A 21,651-nucleotide genomic window follows, 5' to 3' on the forward strand; every position below is an offset into this window, starting at 1 on the left:
GTGCCCCCACCCCCTACTCTGGAAGTTCTAGGTTGAAGTCCTAACCCACATGTGGCTGTATGTGGAGATGGGGCTCCTAGGGAGGAGGTGACTCAGGTCATGAGGGTGGGGCCCTGATCCAAGGAGGCAGGTGTGCTCATGAGAGGAGAGACACAGAGCTCTCTTTCTCCTGTCACAGGAGGATGCCACATGAGGAAAAATGAGTTCTTTTTGTATTTTGGATGATAATCCTGTATCAAATTCACTGGTGATTTCCTCTACCATGCAGAAGCTTTTTAGTTTAATGTGGTTGCACTCATTTATTTTTTTATTTTGTTGCTTGTACTCTGGGTGTCATATCCACAAAGCAATTACCAAGACCAATGTCAAGAAAGCTTTTCCCCTCTGTTTTCTTCTAGGAGTTTTATGGTTGCAAGCTCTACATTTAAGTCTTTAATCCATTTTGAATGAATTTTTGTGAGTGGTGTGAGATAACGGTCCATTACGTGTTTTTGGCTTGTAATATCCAGTTTTCCCAGCACCGTTACTGAAGAGACTATCTTCTCTCCATTGAGAATTCTTGGCTCCCTTGTCGGATATTAGTTGTCTATATATTTGTGGGTTTATTTCTAGGCTCTCGATTCTTTTCTATTGGTCTCTGTGTTTGTTTTTATGCCAGTACTGTGCTGTTTTGATCATTATAACTTTGTAATATAGTTTGAAATCAGGAAGTGCAATGTCTCTAGCTTTGTTCTGTCTCCTGAAGATTGCTCTGGGCGTGTTTGTTGTTGAATCCATGTGAACTTTAGAATTGTTTTTTTCTATTTCTATAAAAAATACCATTGGAATCTTGATAGAGATTGCATAGAATCTATAGATTACTTTGATGGTATGGACATTTTAACAAAATTAATTCCTCCAAACCATGAGCACAGGCTATGTTCCATTTATTTGTATTTTCTTCAATTTTTAAATTTTAGTTTAAATTTTAAAAAATTTAATTTAAATTCAATTTAGTTGACATATACCGTATTATTAGTTTCAGAGGTAGAAATCCGTGATTCATCAGTTGCATACAATACCCAGTGCTCATCACATCATGTGCCTGCCTTAATGCCCATCACCCAGTTACCCCATTCCCCTCCCCCCACCCCCTCCCCTCCAGTGACCCTCAGTTTGTTTCCTACAGTTGAGAGTCTCTCATGGTTTGTTTCCCTCTCTCTTTTCACCTTATTTTATTTTTCCTTTTCTTCCCCTGTGTTCATTTTTTCAGTCAATGTCTTATAGTTTTCAAGATATAGATCTGTCACTTACTTAAGTAAATTTATTCATAAATATTTCATTGTTTTTGATGCTGTTGTAAATGAGATTGCTTTATTTATTTCTTTTTGGATAATTCATTGTTAATGTATAGAAATACTGCTGATTTTGCACACTGGTGTTTGTCCTGAATTTGTTGATTACTTCTAATAGTTTTTTTGAGTCTTTATGATTTTTCGTACATAAGATCATGTCATTGCAAACACAATTTTCTTTTTTTTTTTCTGATTTGGATGCCTTTATTTCTTTTTTCTTGCCTAAGAGCTCTGGCTAGGACTTCCGGTACTATATTGAATTGGAGTGGTGAAGGTAGCACCCTTGTCTTCTTCCTGAAATCAGAGGGAAAGCTTTCAACCTCTCCCCGTTGATTATCATGTGAGCTGTGGGTTTTTTATATAAAGCCCTCTTAGGTTGAAGTACGTTCCCTCTATACTTAATTTGTTGAGAATTTATGTCATGAGTGGATGCTGAATTTTGACACATGCTTTTTTCTGCATCTATTAAGATGTCATGTGTTTTTATCTTTCATCTACTAACATGGTGTATCACATTTATTAGCTTATGCATATCGAAGATTCTTGCATCCCAGGGATGAATCCCACTTGATCATGGCATATCCCTTTAAGGTGTTGTGAATTTGGTTTGCTAATATTTCCTTGTGAATTTTTTGTGTCAACGTTCATCATTACCTGTAGTTTTCTTTTCCTTTTGTGTCCTTATGTGGCTTTGGTACCAGGGTCATGCTGGCCTTATAAAATGAGTTTGAGAGTATTCTATCCTTTTCAATTTTTGGAAGAGTTTGGGAAGAACTGGTGTTAATTCTTCTTTACATATTTGATGGAATGTGCTCATGAAGTCAACTGTTCTTGAGCTTTTTTGACTACTGATTTGATCTTTGTACTCATTATTTATCTGATCATATTCTGTTTCATTATGATTCGGCCTCTGTAGGTTGTACCTTTCCAGGAATTTACCCATTTCTTCTATGATGTCCAATGTGTTGATGTAGAGTTGTTTATAGCAATCTCTCTTTCATTTATATTTATGTAGGTTCTCTTTTTTATTGGATTAGTTTTACTTAAAATTTTGTCAATTTTGTTAACATTTTTCTTAAAGGACTGAGACCCCTCTCTTTGAAATGTAAACATCAGAGAAGATGGGTTTCTTTCCCTCTGGGCCCCTTGCTCCAGGCTATAATTGCCTGTTGTCATAGAAGTTTTATTTTCCTTCAGAAAAAGTCAATTAACTAGCACAGATAGTTGCCCCAATTGCCACATGAATTTGGAATTGAGCTATAAACAATAATGCATTGCCAATGGTGGTGTTAAACCCTCTTACCTAAGGACAAGCTATTGTTCGTCTTGAAGATATATCTCCTTATTCATATAAAGGGATGAAATTTATTTTTGTCTTTGTAATTTCATTAACAGATTACCTGTAATGTTCATTGCAATCTGGAATAATAAAACCATAATAATAACCATTTGCTTCCTTTTCTGCATGCATGGAGAGGAGTTTTCTATGTTGGCAGGAGATTTTACTTTTAATTTTTCCCTAAACATGATTGACGAGAAGCTTGACCATCAGTGTCCTAAGAAGATAAAGGAAGATTGCCATTGGGTGTAGCCATGGGCTCATCATTTCTACCTTCAATGGCATAATAAAGGACACAGAGCTAACTTCCCCTTCCAGAGTCTACACTGGGGATGACCCAGTAATGTTCAGTGATGTGGACACGGGGAACCCTTTTGCCCTTCTTCCTGCCATCATCTAACTGAGTGAGCAATGTCAGCCTTGGCTCCCAGAACCACCTGGAGAGCTGAGAATCCCCTCCCTCCTATAAAAGGCTAAGGGCAATGCATGGTGTATGTGATTAGTACCTGGCATTGCATTCTGTAGGAAAACCAAGAGGAGTGAAACTTTGACCTGCCTGTGTATTTGGTATTGGAAATTCCTGCTTTGCTGTTATTTGAAATACTACCCATCCCCTCTTTAAAAAAATACTGCTGACTCACAGTGACCAGAGGCTTTCGATGGCATGTTAGAACTGTCAAAAACACAAACCTAGCTTGTCTGTGCCCACTCTGAGCCACATGGGTTCTCTCTTTTGATACAAGCTTATTGGAAAGAAATGACATTTCTGGCTGCTTTTCCTGTAAGAGATGCCTGCAGAGACCTGAAAGGATGACATGAAAGTCATTGGATTGATTCCAGCTTCATCTGGCAATCGCTGGAATCTGTGAGCCCAGCCTCACCTATCCTTTTGTTGTTGGTAGCAATAAAGAGCACTAACTGGAGCCTTGTCTTCTCTTGGGTCTTTGTCAGGAAAAGGAAGGAAAGATGGAGTCAGATTAGCCGGGACTGTGGATGGTGATGAACCTCAACCAGAGTCGTTCTGTGCAACTGAATGATGGCCACATCATGCCGATGCTTGGGTTTGGTACTCCTGCTTCTGATGATATAGGTAGAACCCAGGGGACCAGAGGGTTGGCCATGAACAGCCTTGGGAGGGTGGTCAGCAGACATACACCCCTCATGCACCCTGGGTGATTTGGAAGGACTTATTTGGGCCTTCGTGTCATGATCTCTAAGCTTACACTAAGTGGGATGATGAGCTATTGATTCTGGGGGTTCAGAGGTGATAATTTTGAGGGTGGATTATTATTATTATTATTACTGTAATGCATACTGAATGCTTACTGCATATTTTAAGTGCTTTCCATGCATTATGATTATTATTTTTTTTAATTCCTCAACAACTAGCCTGGGTAAGTGCCATTATTCTTCTAATTTATCACCTGTTTAAAAATCTGAGCTTGGGCTGCTCCTCCTGCACTCACCTGATGCCTTGGTCAGAGCCATTCTGCTCTTTGTTAGAAACCTCTGATGGCCAGTGGGTGCAGGAGTACAGGATGACAAAATGACTGTTCTGTGGTAAGTTTGTTGGCACAGGAAGGTTGACATGTTCCAGCATCTTGCGCAGGTGACTTCTTTTGTTGAGGCAAGCATCTTTTCCAGGAAACATGCAAACTGAGTACCTCAGATTTAGTCACTAAGCCATTCCCCATTTGAAATTTGATGCAGTTATCAGAGATGTTGTGCTGGCTTCCCAGAGCCAGTGTCTGTTTGTCGAGGGGAGGACATTGTCTCAGGTGAAAGCAGCTCCTCAGATGAGCAGTGGGTCAGGTCTTGGGGCTTCTGCTCTGCATTTACCTGCTTTCTGTCATTTTTCCTGGATCTGGCCCTGTGTCCTGTCCTCAGTCCTTTTGTAGAAGTTCTGATGCTGACCAAGGGGCAGCCTCACTTAGCCCACTGTATGTGAAGCCAGTGTGTTGATTTTATCAGGTAAATATTAGAATAAATAACCCAGTGTTTGACATGGTGGGAAGAAAGGAATAATAAGCCTTCTGATCTTGTGAGTGAGGCTATCAAGAAAGCACAGATAGAATATGTTGCTATTAATTAATAAATCAATCAGCCAATTTAATAGTCATGATTAAGCTTCTACTTGGTGGTCTATCCTAGTGGTGGTGGGAGTTTGCACAGAAGGTAGTTCCACTTTTGTGGGGCTTCGGCAGCCAGAGAAAGACACTTGATGTACAGGCTAACAAGGCTCTACGTTAGATTGCTAAGTGCCAGGAATAGTTGAGAGGTTCCAAAAGGAGGCTGATGTGAGCTGGGACATGCTGGGAGGGCTTCCAGGGGGAGGTGAGCTGAGCTTACATGAGACTTGAAGTCAGACTCAAGCATTCTAATGGGCAGTGTGATGACTCCATTTGAGTAGAAGACACTTGCTTCTGCCTCATATCCTTTCACGGAAGTCTTTCCCGCTGGCCGAGGGGCAGCCCCATGTCCCCTTGTCTATGACAGTGAGTATGGACTTCAGGCAGAGGGCTTCTGTTTTCCTGTGGGAAAAAGGGGAATTAATTTAAACGTTCTTTTTTAACAATTGGAAAGATATTTCAAAATTATTCATGAGTTGTCATTAAAAAAAATCTGTCTATATGTCTTTATAGCAGTGACAAAACCAAGCCTTATACCAGGGGACACTCCCCACTGCTCCGGCTGGGTCTGTGGGCCACTGTGTATTCCTTGTCCCTTCTGACAGCCATTCTAGATTCCAGTCGTGCTCACTCATCACTTCCTGCTCGTGGCTGCCTGCCTAACTGGGTAATCATGGGGGTAGTCTAAGCATCTGGTTACCATGACCTTGGCCAGTGGTAATTGCTGAAATTGTCCGTTCACAGTCTTTACCAGGCACAGAAGCATCAAGAGCTGCCCTTGTGACTTCTCTGAATTCCAGACATACTCCTCTCTGACTCCATTGTGGAAATGTGGAAATCCACATATAAGTGACATCATGTAGTATTTGTCTATGGACCACTCTGTCTACTTCTGATAAACAAGATGGACAAGGTGGCAGCCATGGCATTAGTTAGGTGGAACCCTACTTATGTCACCTGGAAGAGGGTTTCCCTACTCAGAACCAGCATCATGAATCTGGCAGATTCTAAAGCTGAACAAATGGGCAACATAAATTCCCCAAGTGGGTGACTGGAAGTGGGGATGACAGTGTGTGGCAGGTGCAGTTGGTGTCCCACTCATATGTTCCCTCTGAACACCTGGCACTTAGCCTAGCTCCCAGCTGCCAACATCTACATCCCCTCACCTGACTGCTGGAGACTTATGCAAAGTGTCCAGAAGCAGCCCACAACAATTCACTGTCTGGAATTATCTATGAATATCCTCAGTCTGTCTCTTCTTGGGAGCCATAGATTTTACGTGAACCTGGGGTTCATAGTGGAAACTGTGATGGAGCAGCATCTACTGGCTCTCTTTCTTCTCCCACTTGCTCACACTGCTCCCAGCACACCCTTTGCCTCTCCAGTAAGTTACTTGGTTTGGGATCCTTGCCTTGGTTTCCCCATCTGGAGGAACTCACACTGATTCAGGGGGGACACTTGTATTTCCAGCCCTTGGTTACTGAATCGGGTATTAGGATTGTGGTATCACATAATTGTTACTAGTTCAAAATACCATATCGCTTCTTAAATGGCAGTGTCCTTAACTGACAGTATCGTTCCTCCCAACCTGGCACTTGTAGTTGTACCATCAAGAAGTCGTCCAATGTACTGTCATGCCAGTTGCTTCTGGAAGATGCAATATCTTCAGAAAACCAATGGATTCCGTGGTCAGGTGTTGATTGTAGCATATCCTTCACTATAAAGTGGGTCCCTTGGTCACGGCAGCAGTACATGGGATGCTGTAAGGACAAACCAAACTCTCTGAGAGCCCCTGTATAGTAATGCTGGCCAAGGGACCGTGCAAGGGGACATCCATAGAAACTCATCCATAGAATGTTGTAGTCCAGTAAAGATGCATTGCTTGCTTCCCTCCTCACTGCGATGGGGTGTTTAATACAATCCTGGGGCTGGCTTGTCTCCTTGAGGAATGGCACCCTATGAACACTGGCTGTCAGTCTTTGAGGCTGCTGACAGGTCACACATTTATGAACAGCATGATCGTAAAGAGCTCTGATGAGAAGTAGCCCATGCAGTTGGCCCACATGAGGTCTTAGTCCCTTCCAGCAGGGCTGTTCCATTCATGGGCCCATAGGATGAGGACTACAGAGCCAGGTAGAGAGGCTAAGTTGCATCCAGTGGTCACCACATCTTCTCTACCTAATTACTAAGAGCTTCTCCCAAAGATACTGGTGGCCATAGAAATCCCCAGGCAGAGTTATAGGTGCTTCTGGCTAGACGTCTTTGGGTGAGTTTACATGGATATGTTGAGTGCCAAGCAGATAGAGTGACAATTGTATCACAATAATGGACATCCTGTAGTATATTTCTCCTTTAATTCCCTCTCAATCTCCCTGAAAATGAGCCATTATTTTCCTTTAAATCCAATTGGTACGCTTGATTGGCTTTTTTTTTTATCAGCTTTACTGAGATAAAATTCACAAAGTTGTAAGATATTTAAACTGCATGACACGATTATTTGGTATATGTATACATTATGAGAATATTCACGTCAAATATTTATGCCCTCCCTTTCTTTTCTACATTTATCTTCTATCCTCTTAACAAATTTCAATTATAAGTACAGTGTTATCAGGGACAGTTACCATGTTATACATGAGTTCCCCAGACTTTGTCTTATAGTGGAAACTTGGTACTAACATCTCCCCATTTCCCCAGCTCCTAGCCTGTGGCAATCACTTTTCTACTTTCTGTTTCTAGGAATTTTTTTTTTCAGATCCCACATATAAGTGACATCATGCAGTATTTGTCTTTCTCTGTCTGACTTATCTCAGTGAGCATAAATGCCCTCCAGTCTCACCCATGTTGTTGCAAGTGATAGGATTTCTTTCTTCAAAACTGAATAATATTCCATTGTGTGTGTATGTGTGTGTGTGTGTGTGTGTGTGTGTGCGTGTAAAGAAATATATAGGGGCACCTGGGTAGCCCAGTCAGTTAAGCAGCCAGCTCTTGATTTCAGCTCAGGTCATGATCTCCAGGTCCTGAGATCGAGCCCCATGTTGGGTTCCACACTCAGTGGGGAGTCTGCTTGAGATTCTCTGTTCCTCTCCCTCCACCCCTCCCACTTCCTCTCCCTGTCTCTTTCTGTCTCTTACTTCTCTCTCAAATAAACAAATCTTATAAAAGAGAAATATATATATAAAGAAAATGTGAGATACAAATATAAATATATATATATACACATATATACATATATATCTCCATTCTCACATGGAGAATGGCTATAATGGCCTCATTTTCAATTCTGAGCCCAAAATACATGTCACCCCCTTATCCTGTCTCTGTCTTCTATAACTGTAACTATATCTACATACATCTAGTTCCTTAGAAGTTTTCTCTAGTGTCAGAAGCCTTCCTTTTGGTTACTTCCATATGATTAATTCCTTATTGAATGAGACTTGATTTTCCATGTTCCATGGTGAAGACTGTTTCACTAACTCTTCTGAGATTGGAGGTCCTGTCTGTGCCTCCAGAGTACAGGCTTGTTACTGAGGCTTGCGTCACCCACGGGGTAGCAGGAGATGTGTAGAAGAAACAGCTGGCCAACACGACATGAAGGAAGTGCATTTCTTTTCTCTGAGTCAGGTGGATTACCAGCACTCTTAATTCATATTTTGTAGGTTCTTAAGAACAAGGCTGGTGAGGCCACCAAAGTGGCTATTGATGTAGGTTTCCTTCTGTTCGATGCTGCATATGTCTATCAAAATGAGGAGGGAGCTGGTAAGGCCATCAGAGAAAATTGCTGATGGGATCGTGATGAGAGAGGACATATTCTATACCATCAAGGTGCTGTGGGTGAGTCATGAGAAGTCACTGCTAGACACGTTATTTTGCAAAAAATAAAAAATGACCTTTGGTCTTGGTTTGAGTAACTTATGTTCCTTCTCACATTGTAGGGGCCCATGAGAGAAAAGTAGAGAACAGAAAAGGCTTGCTTTTGATTGAAGCCTGCGAGAGAGGTAGGAGAGCAACCCTATTCACACATGAAACATGACTAGTGATAAGCATATTTTTTTATCTGTTGTACGGATCAGCTGAGTCACTAGACTGGATTCCACTCCTTTTGCTCTTCAGCAGGTTGTCACAGGACATATCCAAGTGTGGTCGATCTAGTACTCTGCGAAGGAAGCCTGACTCAGAAACACATTCTTCAAGTCAGCATTGAACTTACCAAAATTTGTAAAATGTTCTCAGGTGGAAAATGGTGCTTCCAATGTCCAGAGAGTGAGGGGTCTCTACAGAATGACCCTATGAGTGTCTCCATCAGGGACATCCTATATCTAGAAAGAGGAAGAACTGTTTCCAGGCACGATGGCAGATTCCATTCCCCTCGCCTGACACTTCCTGACTCTCCTTTGAGAGATTACTTTTCTGATCCCTGAGATGCTGGGGCTGCTCTCCTTGGTCCACTGATGTCCATTCAGTTTTCCTACCATCACTCAAATATAATTCAGTGCCCGTGAAGGACCCTGGTCACATCAAGTGATACATTTAGCCCCAGCGTCCCTTATTTTTAGATCACCCCAGTGGCTTGTAACTCACTTCTCAATCTTGTAACGAAGGTGCTTAATTTTGGTCCCCAAATGTGTGAAATCACTTCTTTTGGTCACTGCCGCTTTGGGCTACTTTCCTTTGACCTGAATTGGTTCGACCAGCCCTGGAAAGATCACTGAAGGCACTTCAGATGAGCTATGTGGATCTCTTCATTATCCATTTGCCGAAAGCTATGAAGGTCAGCTTCTGCTTTTCTTGTTATGCCTTGTTATGGTCATCACTGCTGCTGCATCATGTTACATCCTTCCCATTTTCTGGGTTCTGACTGAGAGGCAGGCTTGGGTTTGGCTCCATGACTTATGATTCACCTTGACACCTCTGTCCTTTCACCACTGAGATTTTTTTTTAAATCCTCATCTCGTAGCCTGTGTAATGACTGAAATTCAATGATCTTTTTTCCTCCACCTCAAAGAGTTGAGGCCAGTGCCCTATATGTCTAAATGATGTGTTCCTGTTTGTGGTCCCTTAGTGATCAGTATCCTCAAGAATGTTGAGTAATTTTTTAATAGTTATAAAGATCTTTATTTAAATTCAATTAATTAACATATAATTTATTATTAGTTTCAGAGGTAGAGGTCAGTGATTCACCAGTCTTACATAACACCCAGTGTTCATTACATCATTGCCCTCCTTAATGTCCATCACCCAGTTACCCCATTCCCTCCATCCGCCTCCCCTCCAACAACCCTCAGTTTGTTTCCTATGATTAAGAGTCTCTTATGCTTTGCCTCCCTCTCTGATTTTGTCTTGTTTTATTTTTTCCTTTCTTCCCCTATGATCTTGTTTTCTTTTTTAAAGTCCACGTATGACTGAAATCATATAGTATTTGTCTTTCTCTGATTGAATTATTTTGCTTAGTATAATACTTTCTAGTTCCATCCACATCGTTGCAAATGGCAATATTTCATTCTTTTTGATGCTGAGTAGTATTCCATTATATGTATATACATAAACCACATCTTCTTTAGCCATTCATCTGTCAATAGATAAACATCTGGGCTCTTTCCATAGTTTGGCTATTGTGGACATTTCCTCTATATACATTGGGGTGCAGGTGCCCCTCTGGACAACTACATCTGTATCTTTGGGGTAAATCCCTAGTAGTGCAATTGCTGGGTCATAGAGTAGCTCTGTTTTCAACTTTTTGAATTTTAGGATTATTTATTCCAGTTCTGTGAAAAAAGTTACAAGTTTCACTATTATATGTCAAGATGCTGACCTATTTTTATTGATTTGGGAGGATGGAGGTTCCCTGTGCCTCCTGGACTTGAATGACTGCTTCTTTCCCCAGATTAGGGATGTTATCTACTATAATTTGCTCCAATATACCTTCTGTCCCTCTGTCTCTTTCCTCTTCTTCTGAGATCCCAATTATTCTAATATTGATTCACTTTATAGTATCGTTTATCTCTCAGATTCTTCCCTCATGATCCAGTAGTTGTTATCTCTCTTTTTCTCAGCCTCTTGGCTTTCCATCATTTTATCTTCTGTATCATTAATTCTCTCTTCTGCCTCATTTATCCTAATAGTTAGAGGCTCAATTTTTTTGTTGCATCTCAGAAATAGCCTTTTGGATTTTGACTTGATTAGATTTTAGTCTTTTTTTTCTCCAGAAAGGGATTCTCTAGGATCTTCCATGCTTTTTTTCAAGTCCTGCTGCTATCTTTTTTAAAAAGATTTTATTTATTTACTTGAAAGATTGAAAGAGAGAGTGAGAGCACAGCAGGGTGAGTGTCAGGCAGAGAGAGAAGGAGAAGCAGGGTCCCCACTGAGCAGAGAGCTGGATGTGGGGCTTGATCCCATGACCCTGGGGTCATGACCTGAACTGAAGGCAGATGCTTAACCAACTGAGCCACCCAGGTGCTCCCCAGCTAGTATCTTTATAATTGTAATTCTGAACTCTAGTTCTGACATCTTACTTATATCCATACCAATTAGGTCCCTGGCAATCAGTACTGCCTCTTGTTCTCTTTTTTGAGATACGTTTTTCCATCTTGTCATTCTTGCAGAAAGTGGTTGCTTTTCTATTTGTAGATTCGCAGTCTTTCTTTTCTTAGATGTCCAGTTGAGTTCACAGGTGTTCAGAGTGATTTGATGGCTATTTAGCTGAATTCCTGGGACCACACGAAACTAAGGTCTCCTACTCCTCTACCGTCTTGGACTATCTAGAATGTTGAGTTATAACTGACTGCAGAGAGGTGGTGGGAAACCCCCATCTTTAGGGGGAAAGTCTCTCCCATTTGCACCTCTCAGCCCAATCATGATGAGGTACCTTGGGATGGTCTATACTGCACCACTGGGCTTCTTTGGGCTTCACTGATCCAACTTCTCATCAGAGTGGGCAGTTACTGACAATGTCTGGTAACCTCACCATCTCTGACTTGGGTTATTGTAAACTGGAGCTGAAACACATCGCCTAATAGTGTAAGGGGTTCCTATCATCCAAACTCTGTGAAATCAATTCTAACAATAGGAAAGTGGATTCTTAGCAGAGTTCAAGGATGTGTGTGGATAGGAAGGTGAAGAGATTCTTTGCTACAGTCTCTCAGATGACTGTTGTTCTCCATTTCCTCCATTTCTTCTCCACAGCATACACATACACTCGCATGCACACATTCACACACACACTCTGATTAGTAATCACAGCCGCTTAAAGGTCATGTGACCAAGCTCCTTAGGCACCAGAAAGGTCATTCTTAAAAACGAAGAAACAAACAACTTCTTTCTCCTCCTGTCTTCTCTCTGTATTCCAGCCTGGAGAGGAGATTATGCCCAACGGTGCCAACGGGAAGGTTATTTTAGAGACAGTAGACCTGTGTGACACCTGGGCAGGAAGTACGGCTACCGGACCCAAGAGGGGCTGTGCGGGGAGGTAGAAGCCACTGGGTAGGGAGTCAAGAGACACGGGTTCAACTCCTCTAGTTGTCTGCCTTCAAGTAGTTAAACCTTGATATACCTCAGTGTTCTTAGTTGTAAAGCAAGGGAGTTGAGCAGGATGGACTCAAGGTCAATTTTTAACCTAACTTCCGTGGTTCTAAGTGGGGGTTTCTTTGCTCCATGGGTCAGGTTAGGCCTGCGAGCCTCATAGGGGGTATTGTCAGCAGCAAGTTCAAAAGGGGGTAGAGCTGTATCCCCACAGAGGGAGGGATGGGCAGCTGTCTGACTTAGCAGAAGTGGGGAGGGGGGCACTATAGGAGCCAAGCCTGCAATATCTATCCCATTCCATATGCTTTTTTCAACAGTGAAGGAAAGAGGAAGCAGAAAGACCTTTCCTTGGAGGAAAACCTGAGTTTCTCTTTACCTTTGACTCTGACACCATTTGTTAAAGAACAATTACAGGCCTAATAGCAAAAAAAGTGCCATGAATGAGAGTGGGGTGATGAGGAAACTTAAAAGCTTTTTAACATCTATTTGTTGTCCCATTTGTGCATGTAATGGGCTCAATGAAATAAAACATGTGCAGAGCAATAACATATCATAGGACATAGTATATGTAGGTGATAAAACTAGTTCAGTCAAATCATTATATATATTAGAAGAGATTTCCTGATTTTTTAAGTTCAATGTCAAATGCAAAGGCCCAAGTACACTAAAAGTTTGCCACATGATTCCCTCCCCCGCAAGCCCTGGAGAAGTGTAAAGATGCAGGTTTAACCAGGTCCATTGGGGTATCCAATTTCAACCACAAGCAGCTGGAAATGATCATGAAGAAGCCAGGGCTCAAGTCCAAGCCTGTCTGCAACCAGGTGAGCCCACAGCCCACCAGAGACTACCTTGCTTCCTGCCCTTCACACCTTCTTCCTTTTTTTTTTTTTTTCACACCTTCTTCCTAAATGTGCAGGACCCAAGTTACTGGCTCGAGGCTACTGCATAGGAGATTGTTCCTTTTATGAAAAGAGGAAAAGGCCAAATGAGGAACAGGTTGAGGGGAGTAGGAAGGGTATTATTTCCACTTCTCAGATGCCTGATGTCCCTTCTCAGAGATGTCAAGTGGAAGCTGATGTTGGAAGACAGCAGTGTTGGTCTGGAGCTCGGGAAGCCGGTCAGGGCTGGAGGTGCAGATTTTGGAGTCATTGCTTTATGGGTGGTAATTAAACTCACAGAAATGGATAAGCATTCCTGAGAGTAAATATCCAGTTTATTCTGGGATAGGACAAACAGGAAGAGGGCAAGAAAGTCAACAAACAATTAAGGATCAGGCAAATAAACACTGGTTAGGAGATTGAATATGAGCTGCAAAGTAGGGACAGGGAACATGGTAGAAGCCAAAGAAGAGGGTTGAAAAAGTTTGAGTGGGACATGGGTGTGTGTGTGTGTGTGTGTGTCTTGGCGAGGAGCAGCCAGTCCAAATAGAGGTGGAAAAAGCCATTGGACTTCATCACACGGGCTGCATGGGAAAACCCACAGGAACAGTGGTGAGGGAGACGCCTGGGAGGATGAGTGGGGTGGAGAGTGAGGAAAGGAATAAGTCATCATTAAATAATTTTTAAAAATAACATCATATGGTACCAACTTTCAAACATTATGACATTGTGAAGTTGGATAGCCCTTTTGTAAAACAGCTTGAAAATGAAGCAAGAAACCATTCAAATATTATACTTTTCATCTCAGCTATTTTACTTCTGGGAATCTATTTGCAGAAAATAATTTAAAATGTGTTAAAATATGTCCCTCTGTCCTTCCTTCCTTCCCTTTGTCTTCCTCCTTTTCTCCTTCTATTTGTGAAAGAAACTAAGCCTTTTTTCCTTTAAATTTTTCTGCACAGTTGGTTTTACTGACTGATGCCTGTGATACAGTTTGATGTGTTATTTGGTCTTTTGTGCTTCCTCTAAACTGGAGGTTAGGGATGCCGGAGTGGCTCAGGGGTTGAGCGTCTACCTTTGGCTCAGGGTGTGATCCCGGGGTCCTGGGATCGAGTTCTGCACTGGGCTCCCCGAGGGAGCCTGCTTATCCTTCTGTGTCTCTGCCTCTCTGTGTCTCTCATGAATGAATAAATAAATAAAATCTTAAAAAATAAACTAGAGGTTATATCTAAAGAGATGTGATCACATATACAGGTCATTGTGAACTCACGAGTGTGAACAGATAGAATAGGATGCTTTCCCACCCGGTGCAGTTGCTGTTCTTATCCATGGTCAAATGGTCACCATTTTGATCAGCAGGAACATCCTCATGGGAGCCCCTGTTCCTTTGGCCTGCCTCTTTGTCTTCCCCATCTTCTTTACTCTGAGGACTGTAAGATGTTCTAGGATCAATCTATAGCTTTTTTGTTCAGACCTAGAGTCAGCCAGCTTTCTAAGGATTCTTGGTTTCTTTTAGTAGGAAATGGCATTTAGAGGCCCCAACTTGAGCATAACAGCCTCTAATCATTTTAAACACTAATAAAAAAAATAAGAAGAGAGGTGCCTGGGTGGCTCAGTCACCTAAGCATCCCACTCTTGATCTCAGCTCAGCCTCGATCTCAGGGTCATGAGCTCAAGCCCTGCACTGGGCTCTGTGCTGGGTGTGGAGCCTACTAAGAAGAAGAAGAAAAGGAAGAAGGAGAAGGAGAAGAGGAAGGAGAAGAAGAATAAGGAGAAGGAGGAGGAGAAGGAGAAGGAGAAGAAGAAGGAGAAGGAGAAGAAGAAGAAGAGGAGGAGGAGGGAGGAGGAGGAGGAGGAGGAGGAAGAAGAAGAAGAAGAAGAAGAAGAAGAAGAAGAAGAAGAAGAAGAAAAGAAGAAAAGAAGAAAAGAAGAAGAAGAGGAAGAAGAAAAGGAAGAAGATTGTTTTATCCTTTCTGAAAATTGATAGCATCTGAAGGTATTTCAGAAGGACAGGAAAAATATTATTAATCTGAAAACACAGTCTATATGTTCATAGACTATTGGATATCTCTTCAAAGGACTTTCTAAATTTACATATTATTGGTGTATGTATTTTGATCTTGGCAATTTGCAGGTGGAGTGTCACCCTTACCTCAACCAGAGCAAGCTCCTGGAGTTCTGCAAGTCCAAGGATACTGTTCTAGTTGCCTACAGCGCTCTTGGATCCCAAAAGGGCCCAACCTGGTAATGAGAATGTCAGAGTGAACCTATGCCAGCAACTCTATGATGATGAAACACTTTCATTAACATTTTAATGTGGAAAGATTCAAACATAAGAAAGTAAACACGATCCTGTAGTGAATTCCCATGTACCATCACCAAGCTTCAAAAATCACCCACACTCTTTCAATCTTGTTTCATCCATGCATCCGTCTACTCCAACCTCCAGTCTGAATATCATTTATTAAGTGATTTTATGGTAAAATCTGCACAGCCTGTTGTGCATAACTCTTAGCCATATAATTCTGATGCGTGGATGTACGGTATACCCCACACCCATACCATGATACAGAACCTTGCTGTCTCCTAAGAGAGTTCTTTTGTGTTTCTTCCCAATCAATTCTTCTTCACCATCTTTCTTTTATTTTAAAGTTTTTATTTTAATTCCAGTTACTTAACATATAGTGTTATATTAATTTCGAGTGTACAATACAGTGATTCAACAATTCTATACATTAATCCGTGCTCATCACAGCAAGTGCACTCCTTAGTCCCCTTCACCTATTTTCCCCATCCCCCCACCCTCCTCTTCTCTGGTGACCATCAGTATCTTCTCTGTAGTTAAGAGTCTGTTTCTTGATTTCTCTCTCACTCTCTCTCTCTCCCCCTCTTATTTTTTCTCTTTGCTTGTTTTGTTTCTTAAATTCAACATGAATGAAATCATAAGGTATTTGTCTTTCTCTGACTGGTTTATTTCACTTAGCATAATACCTCCAGCTCCATCCATGTCATTGCAAATGGCAAGATTTCATTCTTTTTGATGGTGAGTAATATTCCACGGTGTATATACACCACATCTTTACCCATTCAGCAGTTGTTGGACACTCGGGCTGCTTCTGCATCTTGGCTGTTGTAGATAATGCTGCTATAAATATAGGGGTGATGTACCCTTTTAGATAAGTTCTTGTAGTCTTTGGGTAAATACCCAGAAGTGTGACTGCTGAACTGTAAGCTAGTTTTATTTTTAACTTTTTGAGGAACCTCCACACTGTTTTCTTCTGTACCATCTTCCTAATTTCCCCTTTCAACATTGATTAGTTTGGTATGTTTCAGGACTTCATAAATAAAAGAAGTCATGGAGTACATACCCTTTGGACATAAAAGAAGTCATAAACTACATACTCTTTGGGTCCAGCTTTTTTGGCTTAGCATAGTATCTGTTGAAATGTATCCATGTTGTTTCAAGTGTCTATCTCATTCCTATTTGCTGCTGTGTAATAGTTCATCGTATGGACACATGTACCACAAGTTGTGTCTCCATTCACCGGTTGATGAAAACATTAATTGTTTCCAGTTTGTTGTAATGATGAATGAATCGCTAAGAATATTCACAAAACTCTCTTTTAATCATATTGTATTGTACCTACTTCTTTCAGTTGCCTGGGGAATCTGGGGAAATGCGACAGAACACTCTATATATTCATTTCTACACCCTTCAAATCTGTGGTTTTTGTTTTTTCTTCTCAGGGTGGAAGGGGGTAGCCCGTCTCTCTTGGAGGAGCCAATTTTGAACGCCATTGTTAAGAAACACAGTAGAAACCCAGGCCAAGTGGCCTTGCGCTTCCAACTGTAGCGAGGGGTGGTGGTCCTGGTCAAGAGCTTCAATGAGAAGAGAATCAAAGAGAACTTTGAGGTATAGGCCCAGCAGTATTTTTTCCAAAGTAAGGAATGGATGCTGTGTTGGGGACTAGCTCTCTTGCTTTTCAGAATGTGCCCATGTTCATTCATTCCTAGGTATCTCTCCCCATGTGCTATGGGACAGCTTGGCAGGTAGGAGAGAGAGCATGACCCAAAGCCCTAGGCTTTATGGTTTCTAGCTCTGGCTTTGCCTCTTCCTAGTTGTGTGATCCTGAACACATTTTATCTCTGTTCTTCTTATAGGAGGCCCTCCATGCAGTAAAGAACTTTTAAAACCCTGGTTCCTCTTTGTTACCTTCTCTATCTGATGAACTCCAATTTGTGTTTCAATATCAAACCCAATAGGAGGAGCTGCTCTGTATGACCATCAGCACAGTTTGGCCACCATAGCACTTGGCATGGCTTTGTGGGGTTTTCCTTATTAAACTCAAATTGATGGTTTGTATGTCAGTGTGCTCTCCAGGCTGTGAGAACCCTAAGTGTAGTGATGCTCTCTGGGTCATCTCGTAACACTTTTCCCTCCCAATAGAGCTCCTGGCTCTAGGTAGGAAGCCCGATATAAGTTTATGGACCAAGCAAATTAACTAGTGAATGAGTAGTGTTGCCATACACCCTCTCTCATATATCTTCCTATGCTTTTGATCAGCCTGCTGTCTTTAATTTACTTTATAGTGAATTTCTGAGAATTGTGAAAAACCATGGGATCCCTAGCTTGTCCTAATGACAAGGAAAATTTCGCCATGAGTTCTATATTTGCAAAAGAAGATATTGTGGAGCATATTATTTTTAAGGTATTAGCTTCAAAACCTTGAAGCCGGGCAGCCCTGGTGGCTCAGCGGTTTAGCACCACCTTCAGCCCAGGGCGATCCTGGAGACCCGGGGTTGAGTCCCACGTCAGGCTCCTTGCATGGAGCCTGCTTCTCCCTCTGCCTGTGTCTCTGCCTCTCTCTCTCTCCTCTCTGTGTATTCTAATGAATAAATAAATAAAATCTTAAAAAAAAACCCCTCGAAGCCATAGATTTAGTTCATTCAATTTATGGAAATATCCTATAGGCAAATCTAATCTCATTGTTAGATCAGGAAAAGATCCTGTTTTATTTTTCAGTTCAACTCAATGTATTAATACATATCCCATGACAACATATCACTTCTGCAGTATAGTTGTAAGAGGATTGATATACAGATGTACAGATGATAGGTAGATAGATAGATAGATAGATAGAGGCACCAAGTTTTCCACAAAATTGTCCCCTGGATGAAATAATGAGCTTCTGCTTTAATATTTCTTACCAAAGATCTGTCTCCTTTGCTCTGAATGCCCTCTCAATTAGGTGCTATATATCTTCAAATAAAAACAAATCTGGACATAAGTAAGAGAGACTGTAGGGAGAACTCTCTGAATGTAAGTCCCTCAGAGATCAATCAGAAATATTTTTCTTTCATAGGGAAGAGTAAACATGACTAGGAAGAGAATGGTACTTGGCTTTGGGATGAGCAGGTGGTGTGACTGAACAGTTGATCAGGAGATGCCTTTTTCTCATCAACAGATTCTTGAAGAGACCTTCACAGGGGAGCTGCTTTTCCTTCCAATGCTTGATTAAGCTCAAGGTTGCATTATATTGTAGGGGAAGGAAAAACCTTATTACACTTTGGTTGATTCCACAGATATTTTTGTCCAGCTGTGCCTTTGGTTGGACAAAAATAATTTTTTTCTTTTATGTTACAAGCAGTTCAATTAAAAAGATTTGGGATTGTGAGTTATAAGCTTTTCTTTTGTGGGAGTGGATCAGAGGAGAGGGGGTGGGGAAGAAGTGTGGGAGGTAAACTCAGGCCCCTTCAGAGTGTGCCCCTTCCATCTTCATTCCTGTCCCTGCTCCCACCCATCTGGGAAGAACTCAAGCTCCCAGGTAGAAGCCAGCTGCATTAGGGGAGAGTTCAATCTGGTTCTATCCCTCCTTTCAGGTTTTTGACTTTGAATTGACTCCAGAAGACATGAAAGCAATTGAAAGCCCAACAGAAATTTTCGATATTTCAAACTACTATTGTAAGTGACTTGTACGTTGTATTTCACAGATTGTTAGTTGTTTTCTGTAGTGTGGAGGTCAGCAGAGGGACTCAGCTGCCCTAAATCAGGACTAAAGGCCTGATTTCCGCACAGCAGTAAAACAGGAGCTTCCTGTAGACCTCAACATGGAGGTTGACTCCAGACCTCAGTCTCTGACCCGATGACAGTGTGAGTGGGGCCCCAGAACAGAATTGCTAACGCCTGCATCATTGGGAATTCGCTATTTTCATGCCCTAGTCCCTGGGCCTGGTGTACTTCCACTCGGGTTGACTTACCTATTAGACACAGAGGCACAGTGCCCTCAGCGCACTGTACTTTGGGAGGCCTATGAAAATGCTTCATCTTTAATTCTTTTTAAAATCAGGAGAAAGAATTGGGTGCCTGGGTGTCTCAGTTGGTTAAGTGTCTGTCTTTGGCTCAGGTCATGATCTTAGGATCATGACATCAAGTCCCTTTTAGGGCTCTCTGCTCAGCATTGAGTCTGTTTCTCTCTCTCCTACCCCTCTTCTCTGCTCACGTTCTCTCTCTCTCTCTCTCTCTCTCTCAAATAAATAAAATCTTTAATAAAAATCAGGAGAAAAATAATCTCATTGATAATGACTATATAATAATGAGTACAGCCTGGATTCTATTTATTTTTATCCTAATATAATTATAAATGTAATGTTAATATTTTTATGGAGGAGCATGACCTAGGAAGGCAAATGTGTCTTTTTCCTTAGTGGGTAATCCTTCCCCTATTTCTTTCAGATCCATTTGTTTCAAATACATCTTTCCATTGACCTTTTCTTAGCTATGTAATGCCACTGAACTGATTATAAATGGCTCATGAAATTAATTGACCTTCAAGTTGGTGACAGATGTGTCCCCAGTGGTATACAGATAAGATCCTTTGGATTTCTCCGGTCTCTGAGTCAAGACACACCCTCGGGTGGCCTTTGTCCATCAGGAGGTGTCCCCTGGGGAGCCCCTGCCTCCTTTGACTATGACTTATTCACATTCCAGTTGTTCAATTATTGCAGGAGGGTCTCAGGATCCAGGAGAAGGAAGACTAGTCAAATTGGGAGTGTTCGCAAGGGAGGTTTGAGACAAAGGGAATAAGATTTTAGTTATAGAATAAGAATTTAGTTTTCAAAGAAAGATCATCAGTAATACTCATTACTGAACAGCAAGTATTCTCTTAAATTATAAATTAAGAAGTCTGATCACTTTTTGCAGGTATGGTTATTTAGGGGTACATCTTACCTCCTCAATAGACTGGCAGTTCCCTAATAGAGGGACTCTGTGTTGTTGAGGGAGCTCTTTATATATTTGCTAAATGCATGTATGAAAAAAAAAAGCAGCAAAATCCTGTGACTGTTCTCCCCATATACAGGCCGGTTCCCCCTGGGAATGTAGTGACCACAATATTCGCGCCCCAGTACTCACCCCCACTTGTAAACTGCCACCTAGGTCAGGCCCTGTGTCACTCTGGTGTTTGTGCTCCACGTGTGTGGGGGCACCGGGTGTGCAGGTGATTTGCATGTGGCTTGGGAGCGTCAGTGCTCATGTGCCAGGGGGCAGAACTGGGGGGATGTGGCTGTGGATTTGGAGGTGTTAGCCTAGACTGCCTGCAGCCCCAAAGAAACATTCTGGGACAGTGGGGGGGCAAAAGTGGCAAGCTCATGTCCCTCCTTCTCTTGTAGTGCTGTCAATCATTCTCATTACCCGTTTTCTGAAGGAAATTGACTGTGAGCTATCACCATTCACTCTACCAGAGTTTCTCGTTTCCAGGACTTGGAGAGGACTTCTGTGAGTGATGGAGGGGATTAAAAGCAGTCTGTGAAAAATAAAAAAAGCAAGCAAGCAAGCAAGCAAGCAACCTGTGGTTTCAGGCTGCTTTGCCTTTCTTTCTTAAAAAAAAAAAGAAAAAAAGAAAAAAGAAAGAAATAGTAAAGACTTCAAAATAAACATGTTGGTTTTTCCTGATAATCAAAATAATACATAAAAATTACGGAAACATTGGAAAATAAAGACAAAGGATAGAGAACACAGTTAACCCATAATTAGCCCATTTTAAAAAAAATGTAAAAAAATAAAAATACTTAACTTTTGGTGCGTTTTCCTTCGTGATTTTCCTATACATATGTGTACGTGTTTGTTTACAAAATTGAAATAATCTTCAGCATACAGTCTTGTATAAATGTTGTTGGGTTGCCTCAGTCCTTTTCCAAGTCATTAAAATAAGATTAAAAAGTTCTGGTGTTATATTTGGCTTGTGGTAAAGCAATGCATCTCAGGGATTTATTTAATTTCTCAATCATCTGAGTGTATTTTGGCAGTGTGATTAGTTCTTGTGTATTTTACCATTCATCCATTTATCCATGCAGCACACCTTTATGGACATCCTTTATGTGCCAGACATGGTTTTATCAATAAATAAAACAAATGAGAATGAAATTAAAATGAGAAATGTCTCGAGTTTGTAGTC

At 41.4% G+C, this 21,651-nt stretch overlaps 1 pseudogene; it reads left to right on the forward strand.

The window, feature by feature from the left end:
- Positions 1–3,593: 3,593 nt before the first annotated feature.
- Positions 3,594–20,909, forward strand: LOC121497760 (annotated as a pseudogene).
- The last annotated feature ends 742 nt before the right edge of the window (positions 20,910–21,651 follow it).

The sequence above is a fragment of the Vulpes lagopus genome, chromosome 8 (assembly GCF_018345385.1).
Source record: "Vulpes lagopus strain Blue_001 chromosome 8, ASM1834538v1, whole genome shotgun sequence".
In the NCBI taxonomy this organism is placed as follows: Eukaryota; Metazoa; Chordata; class Mammalia; order Carnivora; family Canidae; genus Vulpes; species Vulpes lagopus.